General features: G+C 52.7%; 1 protein-coding gene across 6 annotated transcripts in view; it reads left to right on the top strand.

The window, feature by feature from the left end:
- The window catches only part of GASK1A (golgi associated kinase 1A), a 70,721-nt gene that overhangs the window by 16,950 nt on the left and 37,264 nt on the right, over nt 1-16,507 (top strand). Inside the window, exon 1 of one of the 6 annotated variants that reach the window (XM_070050962.2) lies at nt 6,846-6,975. The exons of the other annotated variants lie outside the window; for them this stretch is intronic. The gene's annotated coding sequence lies outside the window, so the exon portion shown is untranslated. Of the gene's footprint in view, nt 1-6,845; nt 6,976-16,507 lie in introns of those variants that run through there. 6 annotated transcript variants of the gene reach the window in all.

Here is a 16,507-nt window from a genome sequence, read left to right as displayed (position 1 = left end):
TTGCAGCCTCCCTTTTTGTCCCAGGTGGCCTACAGCTTCCCATCTGATAAACTCTCTGGGGGAGAAGTAGAGATTGAATTGCTCCGTGTTAGGTTCCAAGCGCAGCTTTGAACTCACCTTCCTAGGGTCCAATCTTCCCTGCGTGTCGTGGACCAGTCCTGCTCTCCAGCTGGGAGGCGTTGCCCCAGGAGCACTAGAACCTTCTCCAGAACACCATGGGCCTTCACAGAGCAGCTGGTGTGAAGAAATGTGTGGCATGGGACTGCAGAGGACGGGGGGGGGGGGGGGGGGGAGGGAGAGAGGGGGAGGGAGGGAGAGTGAGGGAGGGAGGGAGAGAGAGGAGAAATCATGTGGGCAATGGTGGCTCCAAGGAGGAGCCTTGGCGTTGGTCCCTGATACCTCCTTTCTTCTCACCCGTGGTTTCCCAGGGCTCAGAGTGCTGTGACTCTGTTATCCGCCCGTTTCACAGATGCAGCAAGCAAGGCACAGGAAGGAAGCACTGGAGTTACATAGGACCCCAGGGAATTATTAATCAGGGAGTTAGTGATGGGACCAAGTGCTAACTGTACGATTGTGTGCAAAGCCCTGTTCTTAGTATTTTGTTTGTGTTAAAACTCCCTGAATCCTCTCAGCAGCTCCTTACTTAAGGTAGGAACCATTATACTCATTTTTTTTTTCTAGAGAAACTGATGTTCAGTCAGTGATTTGCTCAACAGGAGCAAAGCCGGGGTTTGGACCTAGATATTCCGGCTCCTGTGTATCTGTCTAGACACCACCTTTCTACTGTGGACATTTCTAAGTATTTGTTGAAGGACGAGACCCACCTCTGTCTGCTGGTGCCATGGGCCCAGCTCAGGTGGTGAAGAGACAGATGCGGGTACTGCTCAGGTGTGCTGAAACCTTCTGCCAGCACGGCTCCCCCAGGTCAGCCGGGAGCCCAGGAGGGCTTCGGGATGACCCCTGAGAGCCTGAACTAAATCCTTCCTTGTGCCTCCATGTCCCTGGGCCCAGGGCCAGGTGCTTGGTCTCTGCAGGCTGGAGACCCGAGTTGGAATCCCAGTGCTTCTGGTTAGTGGAGGGATCATGTGGAGTGAATGACCAGGTCTCTCGGAGCCACAAGCACCTCATCTGTAAAATGGGTGTGATGAGAACTCCTTCCTGTCTGCCAGCTCCTTGTGAGGTTGTCCGGGCAGGACAGCGAGACAGGGAATGGCTTCTTCACACTGGTGTCCCTTCCTCTGTTCCCGTGCCTGGTATCGGGGGGTGGTCAGACAAAAGGACAAAGCCGTGAGGCCTCAGGATTTGTCTGAGGGGCAGCAGCCACCTGCCTTCTGTGCCAGGGTGCCCTGGACTCCCACACGGGTGCCCTGAGGCTCTCTGAAGTGCCCGAAGTCAAATGCCTTTCCCTGTTTGCTCCATTCATGGTGCTTTCCAGTCACCTGCTGGGTAGCAACAGCTTAGCTCCCAGTCACAGATTCCGCTGGAAAGTGAGGCCTCACTCAGGTGTGACCCAGCCTGGGGCTTCTTCCTGCCAGGCGGTGTCCTTTCCTGGACGTTCCCCTCAAGGGCCACTTGCTGCGGCCTTCGCAGGTCCCCACGTCTGAGGATTGCGGTTGCATGGAATGGCCACTTACATGGCAATCGTGTGTTCTCCCATAAAGTGCTGTCAAACGGGCTGGGAGAGTTAAATGTTCAATTTCTACTGTTGTTCTTGAAAAACAACTTTTATTTTGGCCAAAGTATTTGCTGAAATAATTTTTGAATCGCTTTTCTTATTTTACGAGGATTTGGGGAACTCTGCTGTCTTTAAATTTCACATTCCTCTCTTTATTGTTTCTAAAACGAGTATTTTCTAGAACTTGTCTCCCCATTCCCCGCCCTTGCCCCACCCCACAGCCCTCTACTGAGAGCTTCCTAAGGTTGCTTTTGGCCTTCATTTCCATCCTCGGCACTAACTATTGTCATTTGCTCACCAAGGAAGTTTCCATCACTGCACAGGGTCACAGTGGACTCCATGCCGTGGGAGCTAAACAGCAGTGCCTGGGCACATAGCCAAGGTCATGGCTGGCTCCTCCAACTGCCTTTGCTTGGGGTAAAGGAGATTGAGATCTGAGCTTCCTGGGAATTTCAAATTAACCCCTGCCAGAGCCCCTAGGCCCCACCCCACCCCCAGTAAACCCCACTAAGGTCAAAATAGCTATAGTGCCTTATCTATTCTAGTTGCCTTTCTCTAAGGTGCTAAGGAAGGTGGCTGCTTGGGCAGATTAAGAAAAGGTGAGGAGGAAATAGGAAGAGGTTTTTATTTTCAGTAGGGACTTTATTCTGTCCTTAAGTACCCACCATGCAGTCTGCCATTTGCAAAGCACGGCTGGCCTCTTGGACATGGCGTCTGCTGAATTATTGCAAGTCAAATCTGTCTGAAGTCACAGGAAGTGTCAGTGTGGAGTCACAGGAGGGGGCTATGAGAAGTCACAGGAAGTGTCAGTGTGGAGTCACAGGAAGGGGCTGTGTGAAGTCACAGGAAGTGTCAGTGTGAAGTCACAGGAAGTGTCAGTGTGAAGTCACAGGAAGGGGCTGTGTGAAGTCACAGGAAGTGTCAGTGTGGAGTCACAGGAAGGGGCTGTGTGAAGTCACAGGAAGTGTCAGTGTGAAGTCACAGGAAGTGTCAGTGTGGAGTCACAGGAAGTGTCAGTGTGAAGTCACAGGAAGTGTCAGTGTGAAGTCACAGGAAGTGTCAGTGTGGAGTCACAGGAAGGTGCTGTGTGAAGTCACAGGAAGTGTCAGTGTGGAGTCACAGGAGGGGGCTATGTGAAGTCACAGGAAGTGTCAGTGTGGAGTCATAGGAAGGGGCTGTGTGAAGTCACAGAAAGGGGCTGTGTGAAGTCACAGGAAGTGTCAGTGTGGAGTCACAGGAAGGGGCTGTGTGAAGTCACAGGAAGTGTCAGTGTGGAGTCACAGGAAGTGTCAGTGTGAAGTCACAGGAAGGGGCTGTGTGAAGTCACAGGAAGTGTCAGTGTGGAGTCACAGGAAGTGTCAGTGTGGAGTCACAGGAAGGGGCTGTGTGAAGTCACAGGAAGTGTCAGTGTGGAGTCACAGGAAGGGGCTGTCTGAATTCACAGGAAGGGGCTGTGTGAATTCACAGGAAGGGGCTGTGTGAAGTCACAGGAAGTGTCAGTGTGGAGTCACAGGAAGGGGCTGTGTGAAGTCACAGAAAGTGTCAGTGTGAATTCACAGGAAGGGGCTGTGTGAAGTCACAGGAAGTGTCAGTGTGGAGTCACAGGAAGTGTCAGTGTGGAGTCACAGGAAGTGTCAGTGTGGAGTCAGGAAGGGGCTGTGTGGAGTCACAGGAAGGGGCTGTGTGAAGTCACAGGAAGTGTCAGTGTGGAGTCACAGGAAGTGTCAGTGTGAAGTCACAGGAAGGGGCTGTGTGAAGTCACAGGAAGGGGCTGTGTGAAGTCACAGGAAGTGTCAGTGTGGAGTCACAGGAAGTGTCAGTGTGGAGTCACAGGAAGTGTCAGTGTGGAGTCAGGAAGGGGCTGTGTGAAGTCACAGGAAGGGGCTGTGTGAAGTCACAGGAAGTGTCAGTGTGGAGTCACAGGAAGGGGCTGTGTGAAGTCACAGGAAGTGTCAGTGTGGAGTCACAGGAAGGGGCTGTGTGAATTCACAGGAAGGGGCTGTGTGAATTCACAGGAAGGGGCTGTGTGAAGTCACAGGAAGTGTCTGTGTGAAGTCACAGGAAGGGGCTGTGTGAAGTCACAGGAAGTGTCAGTGTGGAGTCACAGAAAGTGTCAGTGTGAATTCACAGGAAGGGGCTGTGTGAAGTCACAGGAAGTGTCAGTGTGGAGTCACAGGAAGTGTCAGTGTGGAGTCACAGGAAGTGTCAGTGTGGAGTCAGGAAGGGGCTGTGTGGAGTCACAGGAAGGGGCTGTGTGAAGTCACAGGAAGTGTCAGTGTGGAGTCACAGGAAGTGTCAGTGTGAAGTCACAGGAAGGGGCTGTGTGAAGTCACAGGAAGGGGCTGTGTGAAGTCACAGGAAGTGTCAGTGTGGAGTCACAGGAAGTGTCAGTGTGGAGTCACAGGAAGTGTCAGTGTGGAGTCAGGAAGGGGCTGTGTGAAGTCACAGGAAGGGGCTGTGTGAAGTCACAGGAAGTGTCAGTGTGGAGTCACAGGAAGGGGCTGTGTGAAGTCACAGGAAGTGTCAGTGTGGAGTCACAGGAAGGGGCTGTGTGAATTCACAGGAAGGGGCTGTGTGAATTCACAGGAAGGGGCTGTGTGAAGTCACAGGAAGTGTCTGTGTGAAGTCACAGGGGCTGTGTGAAGTCACAGAAAGTGTCAGTGTGAATTCACAGGAAGGGGCTGTGTGAAGTCACAGGAAGTGTCAGTGTGGAGTCACAGGAAGTGTCAGTGTGGAGTCACAGGAAGTGTCAGTGTGGAGTCAGGAAGGGGCTGTGTGGAGTCACAGGAAGGGGCTGTGTGAAGTCACAGGAAGTGTCAGTGTGGAGTCACAGGAAGTGTCAGTGTGAAGTCACAGGAAGGGGCTGTGTGAAGTCACAGGAAGGGGCTGTGTGAAGTCACAGGAAGTGTCAGTGTGGAGTCACAGGAAGTGTCAGTGTGGAGTCAGGAAGGGGCTGTGTGAAGTCACAGGAAGTGTCAGTGTGGAGTCACAGGAAGGGGCTGTGTGAAGTCACAGGAAGTGTCAGTGTGGAGTCACAGGAAGGGGCTGTGTGAAGTCACAGGAAGGGGCTGTGTGAATTCACAGGAAGGGGCTGTGTGAAGTCACAGGAAGTGTCAGTGTGGAGTCACAGGAAGGGGCTGTGTGAAGTCACAGGAAGTGTCAGTGTGGAGTCACAGGAAGTGTCAGTGTGGAGTCACAGGAAGTGTCAGTGTGGAGTCACAGGAAGTGTCAGTGTGGAGTCAGGAAGGGGCTGTGTGGAGTCACAGGAAGGGGCTGTGTGAAGTCACAGGAAGTGTCAGTGTGGAGTCACAGGAAGTGTCAGTGTGAAGTCACAGGAAGGGGCTGTGTGAAGTCACAGGAAGGGGCTGTGTGAAGTCACAGGAAGTGTCAGTGTGGAGTCACAGGAAGTGTCAGTGTGGAGTCACAGGAAGTGTCAGTGTGGAGTCAGGAAGGGGCTGTGTGAAGTCACAGGAAGGGGCTGTGTGAAGTCACAGGAAGTGTCAGTGTGGAGTCACAGGAAGGGGCTGTGTGAAGTCACAGGAAGTGTCAGTGTGGAGTCACAGGAAGGGGCTGTGTGAATTCACAGGAAGGGGCTGTGTGAATTCACAGGAAGGGGCTGTGTGAAGTCACAGGAAGTGTCTGTGTGAAGTCACAGGAAGGGGCTGTGTGAAGTCACAGAAAGTGTCAGTGTGAATTCACAGGAAGGGGCTGTGTGAAGTCACAGGAAGTGTCAGTGTGGAGTCACAGGAAGTGTCAGTGTGGAGTCACAGGAAGTGTCAGTGTGGAGTCAGGAAGGGGCTGTGTGGAGTCACAGGAAGGGGCTGTGTGAAGTCACAGGAAGTGTCAGTGTGGAGTCACAGGAAGTGTCAGTGTGGAGTCACAGGAAGGGGCTGTGTGAAGTCACAGGAAGGGGCTGTGTGAAGTCACAGGAAGTGTCAGTGTGGAGTCACAGGAAGGGGCTGTGTGAATTCACAGGAAGGGGCTGTGTGAATTCACAGGAAGTGTCTGTGTGAAGTCACAGGAAGTGTCTGTGTGAAGTCACAGGAAGGGGCTGTGTGAAGTCACAGAAAGTGTCAGTGTGAATTCACAGGAAGGGGCTGTGTGAAGTCACAGGAAGTGTCAGTGTGGAGTCACAGGAAGTGTCAGTGTGGAGTCACAGGAAGTGTCAGTGTGGAGTCAGGAAGGGGCTGTGTGGAGTCACAGGAAGGGGCTGTGTGAAGTCACAGGAAGTGTCAGTGTGGAGTCACAGGAAGTGTCAGTGTGAAGTCACAGGAAGGGGCTGTGTGAAGTCACAGGAAGGGGCTGTGTGAAGTCACAGGAAGTGTCAGTGTGGAGTCACAGGAAGTGTCAGTGTGGAGTCACAGGAAGTGTCAGTGTGGAGTCAGGAAGGGGCTGTGTGAAGTCACAGGAAGGGGCTGTGTGAAGTCACAGGAAGTGTCAGTGTGGAGTCACAGGAAGGGGCTGTGTGAAGTCACAGGAAGTGTCAGTGTGGAGTCACAGGAAGGGGCTGTGTGAATTCACAGGAAGGGGCTGTGTGAATTCACAGGAAGGGGCTGTGTGAAGTCACAGGAAGTGTCTGTGAAGTCACAGGAAGGGGCTGTGTGAAGTCACAGAAAGTGTCAGTGTGAATTCACAGGAAGGGGCTGTGTGAAGTCACAGGAAGTGTCAGTGTGGAGTCACAGGAAGTGTCAGTGTGGAGTCACAGGAAGTGTCAGTGTGGAGTCAGGAAGGGGCTGTGTGGAGTCACAGGAAGGGGCTGTGTGAAGTCACAGGAAGTGTCAGTGTGGAGTCACAGGAAGTGTCAGTGTGAAGTCACAGGAAGGGGCTGTGTGAAGTCACAGGAAGGGGCTGTGTGAAGTCACAGGAAGTGTCAGTGTGGAGTCACAGGAAGTGTCAGTGTGGAGTCAGGAAGGGGCTGTGTGAAGTCACAGGAAGTGTCAGTGTGGAGTCACAGGAAGGGGCTGTGTGAAGTCACAGGAAGTGTCAGTGTGAAGTCACAGGAAGTGTCAGTGTGGAGTCACAGGAAGGGGCTGTGTGAAGTCACAGGAAGGGGCTGTGTGAAGTCACAGGAAGTGTCAGTGTGGAGTCACAGGAAGGGGCTGTGTGAAGTCACAGGAAGTTGTCGAAAGAGGCAGCAAAATCCTCTTTTCTCTTGCCATGTTTAACCCCTCCCTGAACTTACTTCTGTCTCCCAAGTTTTGGAGCCTTCCTTCCTCACTCTGTGGTGCAGTGAAGAGTTCATGGACTTAGGAAAAAGCTGAATCCTGCCTGCTGCTTTCTGTTGGGTGACCCTGAGTGAGGTACTGTACTTCTTGAAATCTGAATTTTTACAGCTCCAAATTCATCATATCTGTGTACACCTTGTAGGGTAGAGTTTGGGAGCGCCGGGTACTGGGTGAGTGCTCAGGAGGCGACTGTGGTTATTAGCGTCTTCTAGATTCACCGCACAGGTCAGATGGTTGTGATTTCCTGGCTCACCATCTGGACAGAGCTTGGGCTGAAAGGAACTCGGCCACCATTTGGTTCTGGAAGAGCAGGAAGCTTAGAATCTGCCTGGTTTTGAGACCAAGCCCTAGACCTAATTTGGGGGTAACAGATGAACAGAAAGCTCCTTCTCATGCTGCCTCTCACAAATGTCCAAATTGGAGTGGACCCAAGGGTGGCATTTTCTCATTGATAGTCTCCTGTTTATAAAGACTGACGTAGGACAAGAGACAGAACAAGGTTATTTTCGCTTTGAATGAGAAACATGTACCTGAAAGTTTACATTTTCTCTCCATTCATTTGCCCTGCTGCAAAGAGAGAGCCACCTGCCTTCGATGCAAGCTTCATTTCACAGAGGACTGGGCCAGTCCCAAACAGGGCAGCCTCCTCTGAGAGAAGAGCCCGCCCCTAAGAGCCAGCACTGTCTCAGAATCAGAGCAGCCACCAGCTCAGCTGCTTCTGAAGCCAGAACTGCCTGGGCCCACTCCCGGGAGGGGAGAGAGCGCGAGCGAGCGAGCGAGAGCTCCTGAGCCCAGCAGTCCCCTTTATGGGGTGGGGGTGGTGCCCTAATTGAATACACAAATGGGGTGGAGCTTGAGTGGGATTTAATGCATGTGAGGTTTATTGGGGGCTTCCTGGCATCTCCGTGTGGAGTGCTTGTGATGTCAGGTGCATCATGGGAAAGTGAGCATACTAGATGGGTATATAAGGGGACGGAGTTAGAGTACAGGGCTAGAGACAGAAATTGTGGGAAATTCTCCAGTTCATTTATTCCTGTCTAATGCCCTCGGGCCACTCCGCTTCTCCCTGCCTTGCTTTCTTCCCTTGCCTGTACGATGGTGATAGTAATCCTAACGCTGAATGCCCAAGACTGGCCTGAGGATTCAGTGACTTAATGCAAGTGAAGTGCCTCCAGTGGTGCCACACACGTAGTGAAATACTGAATAAATATTCGTTATCATTCTTTTGGGTTTCTTTCTTTTTCCTGGAAAATCTCTGGGCCAGAAATGACAGGGGCGAAGGTCCTTTCTCGTCCTGAAGCTGCTGATTTGGAGGGCAAATCACAGCTCTCCGATGGCACTGAGCAGGGAGCCTGGCTGGGCAGTCACTTTGAGTTGGGCAGCCTGGGATTCTGTCCACAGGGAACACTCAGCTCTAACCTCCCCACGCCCAGCGATCTGGCGGGCAGACAAACACTGGGGGCCTGGGGCCCCTGTGTGCCGTGCCTGTCGTCTCTGCTCCAGAGGCCTGTGCCAGGCCAGCTGCCCCTGCCTAGGGCCTGGCTCTGGGAAGTTTGAGCAGGTCTGGCCTGCAGAGTTCCTCCCCGGCTTGTGACATGTGGTTTTAATCCCAGCCCTCTGCAAATCCACTCATGGTTTCCCTCTCGCCCCAGCCATAGTTTTGTTATGACAATGCTGGAGCTCCACTTGAACAAATGGGGTGGGAGCTCCAAATTCCCAGATCTCTGCCAGTCTCGCTCAGAGTCTGAGTGGTGATGAATCAGTGATCGAGGAGTGGGGCTGTTTAGGAGAGGGTGAATGTTGGGGGCCACAGAGTGAGGGGGTGGCACACCGGCAGTGATGACTCTAGGACATAGACTCGGTATTTGCTATTCACATGCATGTGCACGTGTGCATGCACACACGGCTTCCCTCTGCCCCGTCTCTCACTGGCTGGAACACTGTTCATGTGCTGTTGGGGTGCTGCCGGGAAGGTAGAGAAACATTTGTCTCCTCTCCGTCTTCCCTGGCCAGCATGGTACCCATGGCCCATGCTGTTCGTTGGAGGACCAGGGTTTTGCCATCTTTTTTTGATGTCTGGTGGTTGGGAAAAGAGCTGAGTTTGCATCTGTCTTGCCAGCCGGCCCATGTGCAGCCAGGAGCCTGGAGTCACATTTGTTAAGCACTGGGGGTCAGGGCTCAGAGGCAGGTGAGGGGATGGAGATCTAGTGACAAAACATGAGGCCAAACCCTGAGTGACGATCCGGAAGTAGAAGGGCACTCCTTTCCCTATGACTCCAGAAGTGGGAAGCAGTGTCCTATTGGCTGTTGCAGACCAAAGTTTAATTGAGTCCTTTCCTGCAAATTTCTTTTTTTTTTTTTTTGATGTATTTAATTTATTTGAAAGAGTTACAGAGAGAAGTAGAGACAGAGAAGGAGGTCTTCCATCCGCTGGTTCACTCCCCAGAAGACTGCAACGGCTGGAGCTGCACCCATCTGAAGCCAAGAGCCAGGAGCTTCTTATGGTCTCCCACGTGGGTGCAGGGGCCCAAGGACTTGGGCATCTTCTATTGCTTTCCCAGGCCATAGCAGAGAGCCAGATCAGAAGAGGAGCAGCTGGGACTAGAACCGGCACCCATATGGCTTTAACCCGCTACGCCACAGTGCCGGCCCCATCCTAGAAATTTCTCAAACTCTATACAAAAGCCCCCGGCTTGTGTTAGAATGTTTCAAAAGAGTCCTTTTCCAAAGACCTGCCTGGTTTCCATTTGTCTTACAGAGAAAATGAACTGGTTCTAGACCTGAGCAACCAGGGCATGGCAAACAGTTGGTGGGCAATGGGATGAAAAGAGAAGTTCATTTTATTGCAAAACATTTTGAAGTCCACGCGTAGTTTGTTTCCTAACATGCTTTTCCTGCAGACTTTGGGAAGACCCCTCATACCTGAGTCTGCATTGCGCCATCAGCCTCATCCTGGCTGAGACCCCTTGGTAGTGAGTGCTCTACACCCTTATAAGTCAAGGGAGGGATGCTATGCGTCATTACTGGTACCTGGCACAGAGCTCCCCAGACACCACCAAAAGATCTGTTATCAGTCGGGTTTTGCTGTGACAATGCTACAGGACAGACAGTGTGCAATCTAAATGGCTTACAACAACATAGACATCTATCTTGATTGCAGGGTAACCTTGTGGGTAGCCTGGGCTCGGCGGGCACGGCTGGGTTGGCTCCAGGCTGGGCGTTGGGTTCAGGTCTATACTCCAGGTACCTCACCTTGGGTGTGCTCCTCGCATGGTGAGACCAGGTTTGCAAAGAGGCCACCCAGACCAGAGAGGTACATGCACAGCCTCCAGGAGGACAGTGGACCTGTTGTGTCCACTCAAGGGCCATTGGCCACGTCCACTTGTATTCCATTAGCAAAAGCAAGTCACATGGTCAGGGCCAAAGAGAGTAGATGGAGAAGGATGTTCTACCTACTGCAAAACCGTGGCCAGGTGGGAGACAGGGAGAACTGTGAGCAAATAATATGTTCAGTGCCACTGTCCTTTACTTCTTGTTGAGGGCTGTCTTCTGGCAGGGATTTGGCCCAGCGCAGCCCCCAGCTTCTCAGATAGGTGGGCTTTTTGAATCACTGAATTCCTGGCTCCCCACAGTTTCCTGGGAGCCCTCGCCCCACCCCAGAACCTGTGTGCTTCCAGTCCCTCTTGGACCTCTTCTCTGGCTCCCACCCTCCGTCTCCCTACCTTCCCAGCTGCTTCAGGGCGAAGCTGTTCCCTCCTGATCTACTGGTCATCTTTGGACAAAGCCTCTGCACGACAGGTGGCTCTTTCTCACGGCCAAGGTGGCCCCTTCCTGACTTAACCCGTGTGGCCTTTTGGTAAATGAACTTCTGCCCCTGCCTTGAGTAGTGCTCCCAAGTATCCCCATCTGTTGCTCGGACATTACAGGGTGCCCTGACCCGGGACGACGAGTGGGCATTTTTCAAAGCCTAGGAAGGGAAGGGGTGTCGGGAAAGTGAGGGGAGCAAAACCATGACCTCCCGCCTCCGCTCACGTAAATGGACCAAACCGTGCAGTGGGCCTCTGCCAGACTCAGGTTCACTTATTTTTTACAGTAACGCTTGGAGGGAGAAATGATCTCATTCTTGCCATTTGGCCACAGAGGAAACAAGACAGAGAGGTCGTGGGCCTTGCCCATTGTAACAGAGCCACGGGGGACAGGGACAGAAATCAGCAGTGTCTTCCTTGCAACCCGTGGGCAGCCTCTGTACGGGGTCGGGGTGGTGATGGTGGTGGTGGTTGGGGGTGATTCTCAGCGAAGCGGTGGGATGTGGGGACTGGGGCGGGGAAGAGGAATGGAACAGCCAGAGATCCTGGTCACATCATTTCTCTCCTTACCCCCCCCCCCCCCCACCAGAAGTGACAGAGCCTGTAGTTTGGATGGTGAGAACTGGGGTGGGGGAGGGTAGCCCCAGCCAGCAGCTGTGGGATGACAAAGCGGTTAGGATCCCACCAGCAGACTCGCTAGTGTTTCGGGTATCATTCTTCTTTCTTTTTCTTCTCATGTACTCTTTATAATTCAGCAGCATCTTTCTCTTCAGAAGGTTTTTTTTTTTTTTTTTGGTTTGATCAAAGCTGCCTTTGTTTCTCCCCAAAGCCTTACTTGGGTGGCCCCGCCAGGGACATCTGCTCATGGCTGTCTTGAACCTTTCTGTCTGCATAGCCACACAGCTGCCAACTTTCCCCAGGTCTTCTGAAGCCAAGTAAGGCTGCGAGAAGGATCAAAACAGCCTGTCTTCTTGAAATATTTTAGAAAGATTTATTACTCCTCGGTGATATCCAATACTTTGAGAATACAGATTATGAATCCAACTGGAAAACACATTTTTCATTTTAGAAGAAAAAAATATCCAAACAAGTGTGTCTGTGGCTATTTGCCCTGAATTTAAAAATCTTTGTATCTCTGCCAGGCTCTGTGGCCCTGGGCAAACATTAACCCTCTGGGCCTCTCCATAGTCTCAGCTGTAGAAAAGGAATTAGATAATTCAGACTTCGACCAGTGCTTGTGAGGATTAAAGGAGATGTAATTGTTGAACAATGAAAAGTTAAGGGTAATAAGAAGGGGCAAGACTCACAATTTTCTCTTTTGGTGTCCCCTCCATAGAAACCTCTAGAATTTGCCAGCAATGCGGTATTGTTTGCCATCCAACTCAGTGCAGGCCTCCCACGTGAGTGGCAGGGACACAAGTACTTGATGCATCACCTGCTGCCTCCCCGGGTTCACATGAGCAGGACGTAGGATTGGAAGCAGGGGAGCCAGGACTCAAACGATGCGCTCCTATATAGGATGCAGGCATCCCACGTAGCATCCTAACAACTGTGCCCACTACCCACTCTTGGTGGATTTGATTAAAGACCTTGAGATGGGGGCCTATACTGGATTACCCAGGTGGGCCCTAAATGCCATCCCATATATACTGACCAGATGAAGATTGGTCACAGACAGGAGAGGGCAAGTGACTGTGATGACAGACCCTGGAGTGATGAGACCACAAGGCAGGGAATGCTGGCTGTCACTTGAAGCTGGGAGAGGCAGAGGAGGGAATCTCCCCAGGGCCCCCAGAAGAAGCCCAGCTCAGCCTGCACCACTTGGTTCTGATCCTATGAAGCTGGCGTGGAACTTCTTTTCCTGCAGAACTGAGAGAGGACCCATTTCTGTTTTAAGTCACCACGACTGTGGCAATTTGTCCTGACAGCAAACAGGAAGCCAACACCCGGTGGCCTGTACATGTGCTGTAATGCAAAGAAAAGAAACAGGGCCTGGGAAGCACCTCCAAGATGGTCAGCTGTGGCTGCTCTGGGGAGGGGATGGAGATGTCCACAAGTGCTCTGGTTTCCCTAGCATCATTTGGGTTTTCACGGTGCTTATCTACTCGTATGCACGTGTTGTGTGTGTTTTAAAATAGCAATAAAGGCCAAATTAAAACCGTATCTCATTGGGACAAAATGTAGGATCTGAATTGCAAAATTGCAAAGAAGCATCAGGTAATGGCCTCGTGGGGTGACAAGGCTCAGGCCCACTGAGGAGTCTCGGGTGTACCCCGTAGAATGTGTCTCACAAGGGAGGAAGAGGACGTTCCTGGCAGAGGGAACAGCATGCGTCAGGGTTTGCAGACAGAGAGGCTGGCACTGTCCAGAACTGAGAGTTTTCTAAGGTTCAAGCCCCAACAGCATTTAGAACTTCTTGAGAGGGGCTCCGAAGGCTGGAACCCAGGTGGTGGGGAGTGGGGTACCGAGGAGCAGGAGTGGGGGCAAGGAGACCAGTCAGGGGCTGCGGCAGGTGTCTGGGGGGAGTCAAGGGGGCCACGAACGTGGGCTGACCCAAGAGATGTGTAGGAAGAAACATTTGCAAGACCGAGACATAGGGGGCAGAGGAAAAGGAGGAAGGAAGGGCAGGCCCAGGTTTCTGGTGTGGGCACCTGGTGGACAGTGCTGCCTTGGGCCTGATTGGAAACGGAAGCAGGGGCGTGTCTGGGAAGGGGAGTGAGACGATGAGTAAACTATGAAGTACGGAACTAGTGGTTGTCTGGTGGTCCCCTCTCCTCCCCTCCGACCCTTAGAAATCCAACTCTGGGGGCCGGTGTGTGGCACAGTAGTTCAAGCTGCTGCCTGTGGTGCCGGGCATCCCATATCCGAGCACCAGTTTGAGTCTCGTCTGCTCTGCTTCTGATCCAGCTCCCTGCTAATGTGCTTGGGGAAGCAGTAGGGGATGATCCAAGTGCTTGGGTCCCTGCCACCCGTATGGGACAGTCTCCTGGCCTTACCCTGGGGAGCGAACCAGCAGATGGAAGATGTCTCTGTCTCTGTCTCTCTTTCTCTCTCTCCCCCTTTTATGCCCCTCTGCTTTTTAAATAAATACAAGTAAATCTTTTTTTTTTTTTTTTTTTTAAGAAAGCCAGTTCTCATCATGCACCATGACAGTCCTGGAGGGTGATCTCAGGATGGCTGCTCAGTGGCTTGAGCAGCTGAAAACTGTGTGTTCTGTACGTGCAGCAGGCGAACAGATCTTGTAGAAATGTACAGAAGGAGCAAGATCCTTGGAATTTCCAGGGCTGTTAGGTTTGCCTCCACCCAGGGCTGGGGACACTGAGAATGAGGGCTTAAAGATTATTTCGTCCAACCCAACCCGCTGCAGAGGAGGAAGCTGGTCCTGAGAGTAAGGGCATGTGGCCAACACACACTGCCGTCGGCAGGCTCCTTGTCCAGTGCGCAACCTCCCGCTCACACTGACTTCCAACAAAGAGGGGCCAGGAAGCATCCGGAGCAAGGGATGTGGGGGTGCTGAGAGGCAGGAGAGACTGGGAGAGCCAGGGTGCAGGTCCTGGTGGGAAGAGGAAGCCCTGGGGATTGTTCAGTTCCTGCTTGCTGTTTTTGGTGTCTCCTGATGTCCATTGTGCTGGCAAGGGAAATGTGGTTCCTGCAGAAACTGCCACTCAGAAAGTCGCTGAAAACACAGGTAAATGACAAAGTACACCAGGGGGCCTGGCTGCCTCCTGCCTGGTGGCCACTGAGCTGGGGTGAGGGGTGCTGTTAATTGTAGAGAGAAGGGAACTCCAGCATGATCTCAGGCCTCTTGGGCTGCTTGGGGCAGGAGCGCCCTTGATCCACAGCTCAGCTGTAAGGGGAGTGTAAGGTTCTGCAGAGTCCCACAAACCCCCCAGGTAGGCTGCAGCTGCCCCTGGCCCAGGCTCAGAACTGGAACCAGCAGCTTCAGGAAGCTGGGCCAGGTGCTTCCTCCTGTCTCCATGGCTGGTTTGTGCATCTGTTTCCCCGTCTCTCCCTGCAGGTTGGCTCTCAGCAGAACATGGCCCACTGCTGTGGCAGTGGCAGCTGAGCGGCCACGGGCCCTTGCTCTCTGGTTGATGAACAGAAAGGGTTGACCTCAATAGCTTAGCACAAGCTCCCAGGGCTGGGGGTGAGGATCTACCAGCCCAGTGTGGCGCGGGGTCCAGAATGGCTCCATTCCGATTTGGTCAGGGGTCAGGGCTCTGGGACAAATGTGGCTGCTGGGTGCATTGTAGGGGACAGGAGTAGCTGACAATGAACCTTACCCCCTCCCCGCCCCCGCCCCCGCTGATCCTGGGAATCGCCTTTCATTACAAGGGAGGTTTGTGAATACAGTCACATGCATGAGAACCATGCAACCTGATTTGTTTTGTTGGCCTGGTTTTCTTAACATGGGAGGTCTTACATGCCTCTGTCTGCCTCAATGCCTTTTCTACGCATTCCAACAACAAGTCTTGCACTGACATGACATCAGAAATCTCTGAGAAGTAGCTCAGGTGTTTGACGCACTGGTTGAGATACCACTTGGAACACCTGCATCCCAAGTCAGAGGGCCTGGTTCTTGTCCCGGCTCCTCCACTTCCAATCCGGTTTCTTGCTAATACTCACCTTGGGAGGCAGTAAGGATGTCTCAAGAACTTGAATCCTTGCCAGCCACGTGGGAGACCTGGATTGGGTTCCAGGCCCAGCTCTGACTTTTTTGGGCATTTGGTAGTGACCAGTGGGATAGAAGATCTCTCTCCATCTGTGTCTATGCCTTTCAAATAAAAACAAATGTAAAACATTTCCAAGAAATTTCTGGTGAAGTCAGTAGGCAAACAGGGTTTCTGTAAAGGAAACTATGCTCATTCATTCTGGTAGTCACACATTCATTGATTGTCCTTGAGTCGAGGGATCTGCTGGGAGGTATAGCATTGGAATACAGGCTCACAGTGGGACACACTCTGCAAGGCAATGGTTTAACCAGCTTGTGGCAGCTCTGCTCCCATGTGGCGGCACAGGCACCAGGCTCCTTCCTGCCACTGCTCCACAGTGCCTGAGAACAGTAGCTCCCACACTTGCACCTGCATCAGCCTCACCTGGAGAACTGGCAAAAACACAGTCCCATTCCTGGACCAGTCATTCTGTGATGGAGGCCTGGGAGTTTGCATTTCTGACAAGTTCTCAGCTGATACTGATGCTGCAGGTTTGGGGACCGTGTGTTGAGAAGTCACTGCACCCAGAGTGTATCCTTGGTGACACATACAGACCTGGGGCTGCCATAGCCATGTGCCAAGCTGCAGAGATGGGGGAAGCGGGGAAGGACGGGGCAACCAGTTGCCTTGGAAGCAAGCAGGGAGGACAGAGGAGGCCGACTCTCCTTCCATGTTCAAGGACTTGGTCACATGGCCCCCTTTGGGCTGCAAGGCAGGGTAGACAAGGTCATCCTTAACTGGGCTGCCACATGGACAAATTGTAGGGACACCTTGGGTCTCCTGGGATCACTGGAGATGAAGGCAGAGCAGGCAGCACTTAGTGGCGGGGAACAGATGCAGAAAGAGTCCCTGGTGGCATACAGTGGCCAGTGTGACAGTGGCAGTGATGGGGGAAGCCCAAGTCTGCAGGCATCAGCAGGGGCCACCCCAAAAGGCAAAGCAGGCCGTGCTTGGGAGCATGAGCGTGGCTGGCTGGGGTCACCCGTTTCCTGTCTTGAGGGCAGCTCCTTGGGCCATCCCTCCCCCCGGCTGTTCTGTTTTCAATCCCCTATGAGCCAGGGGTGCTCCTTTGTCATGGTCCTCGTTGTA

The sequence above is a fragment of the Oryctolagus cuniculus genome, chromosome 10, assembly GCF_051225735.1.
Source record: "Oryctolagus cuniculus isolate XC-2025 breed Fujian yellow rabbit chromosome 10, ASM5122573v1, whole genome shotgun sequence".
NCBI lineage: Eukaryota > Metazoa > Chordata > Mammalia > Lagomorpha > Leporidae > Oryctolagus > Oryctolagus cuniculus.
The sequence above is the reverse complement of the archived record's forward strand: the minus strand, read 5'-3'. Positions and strand labels throughout refer to the sequence as shown.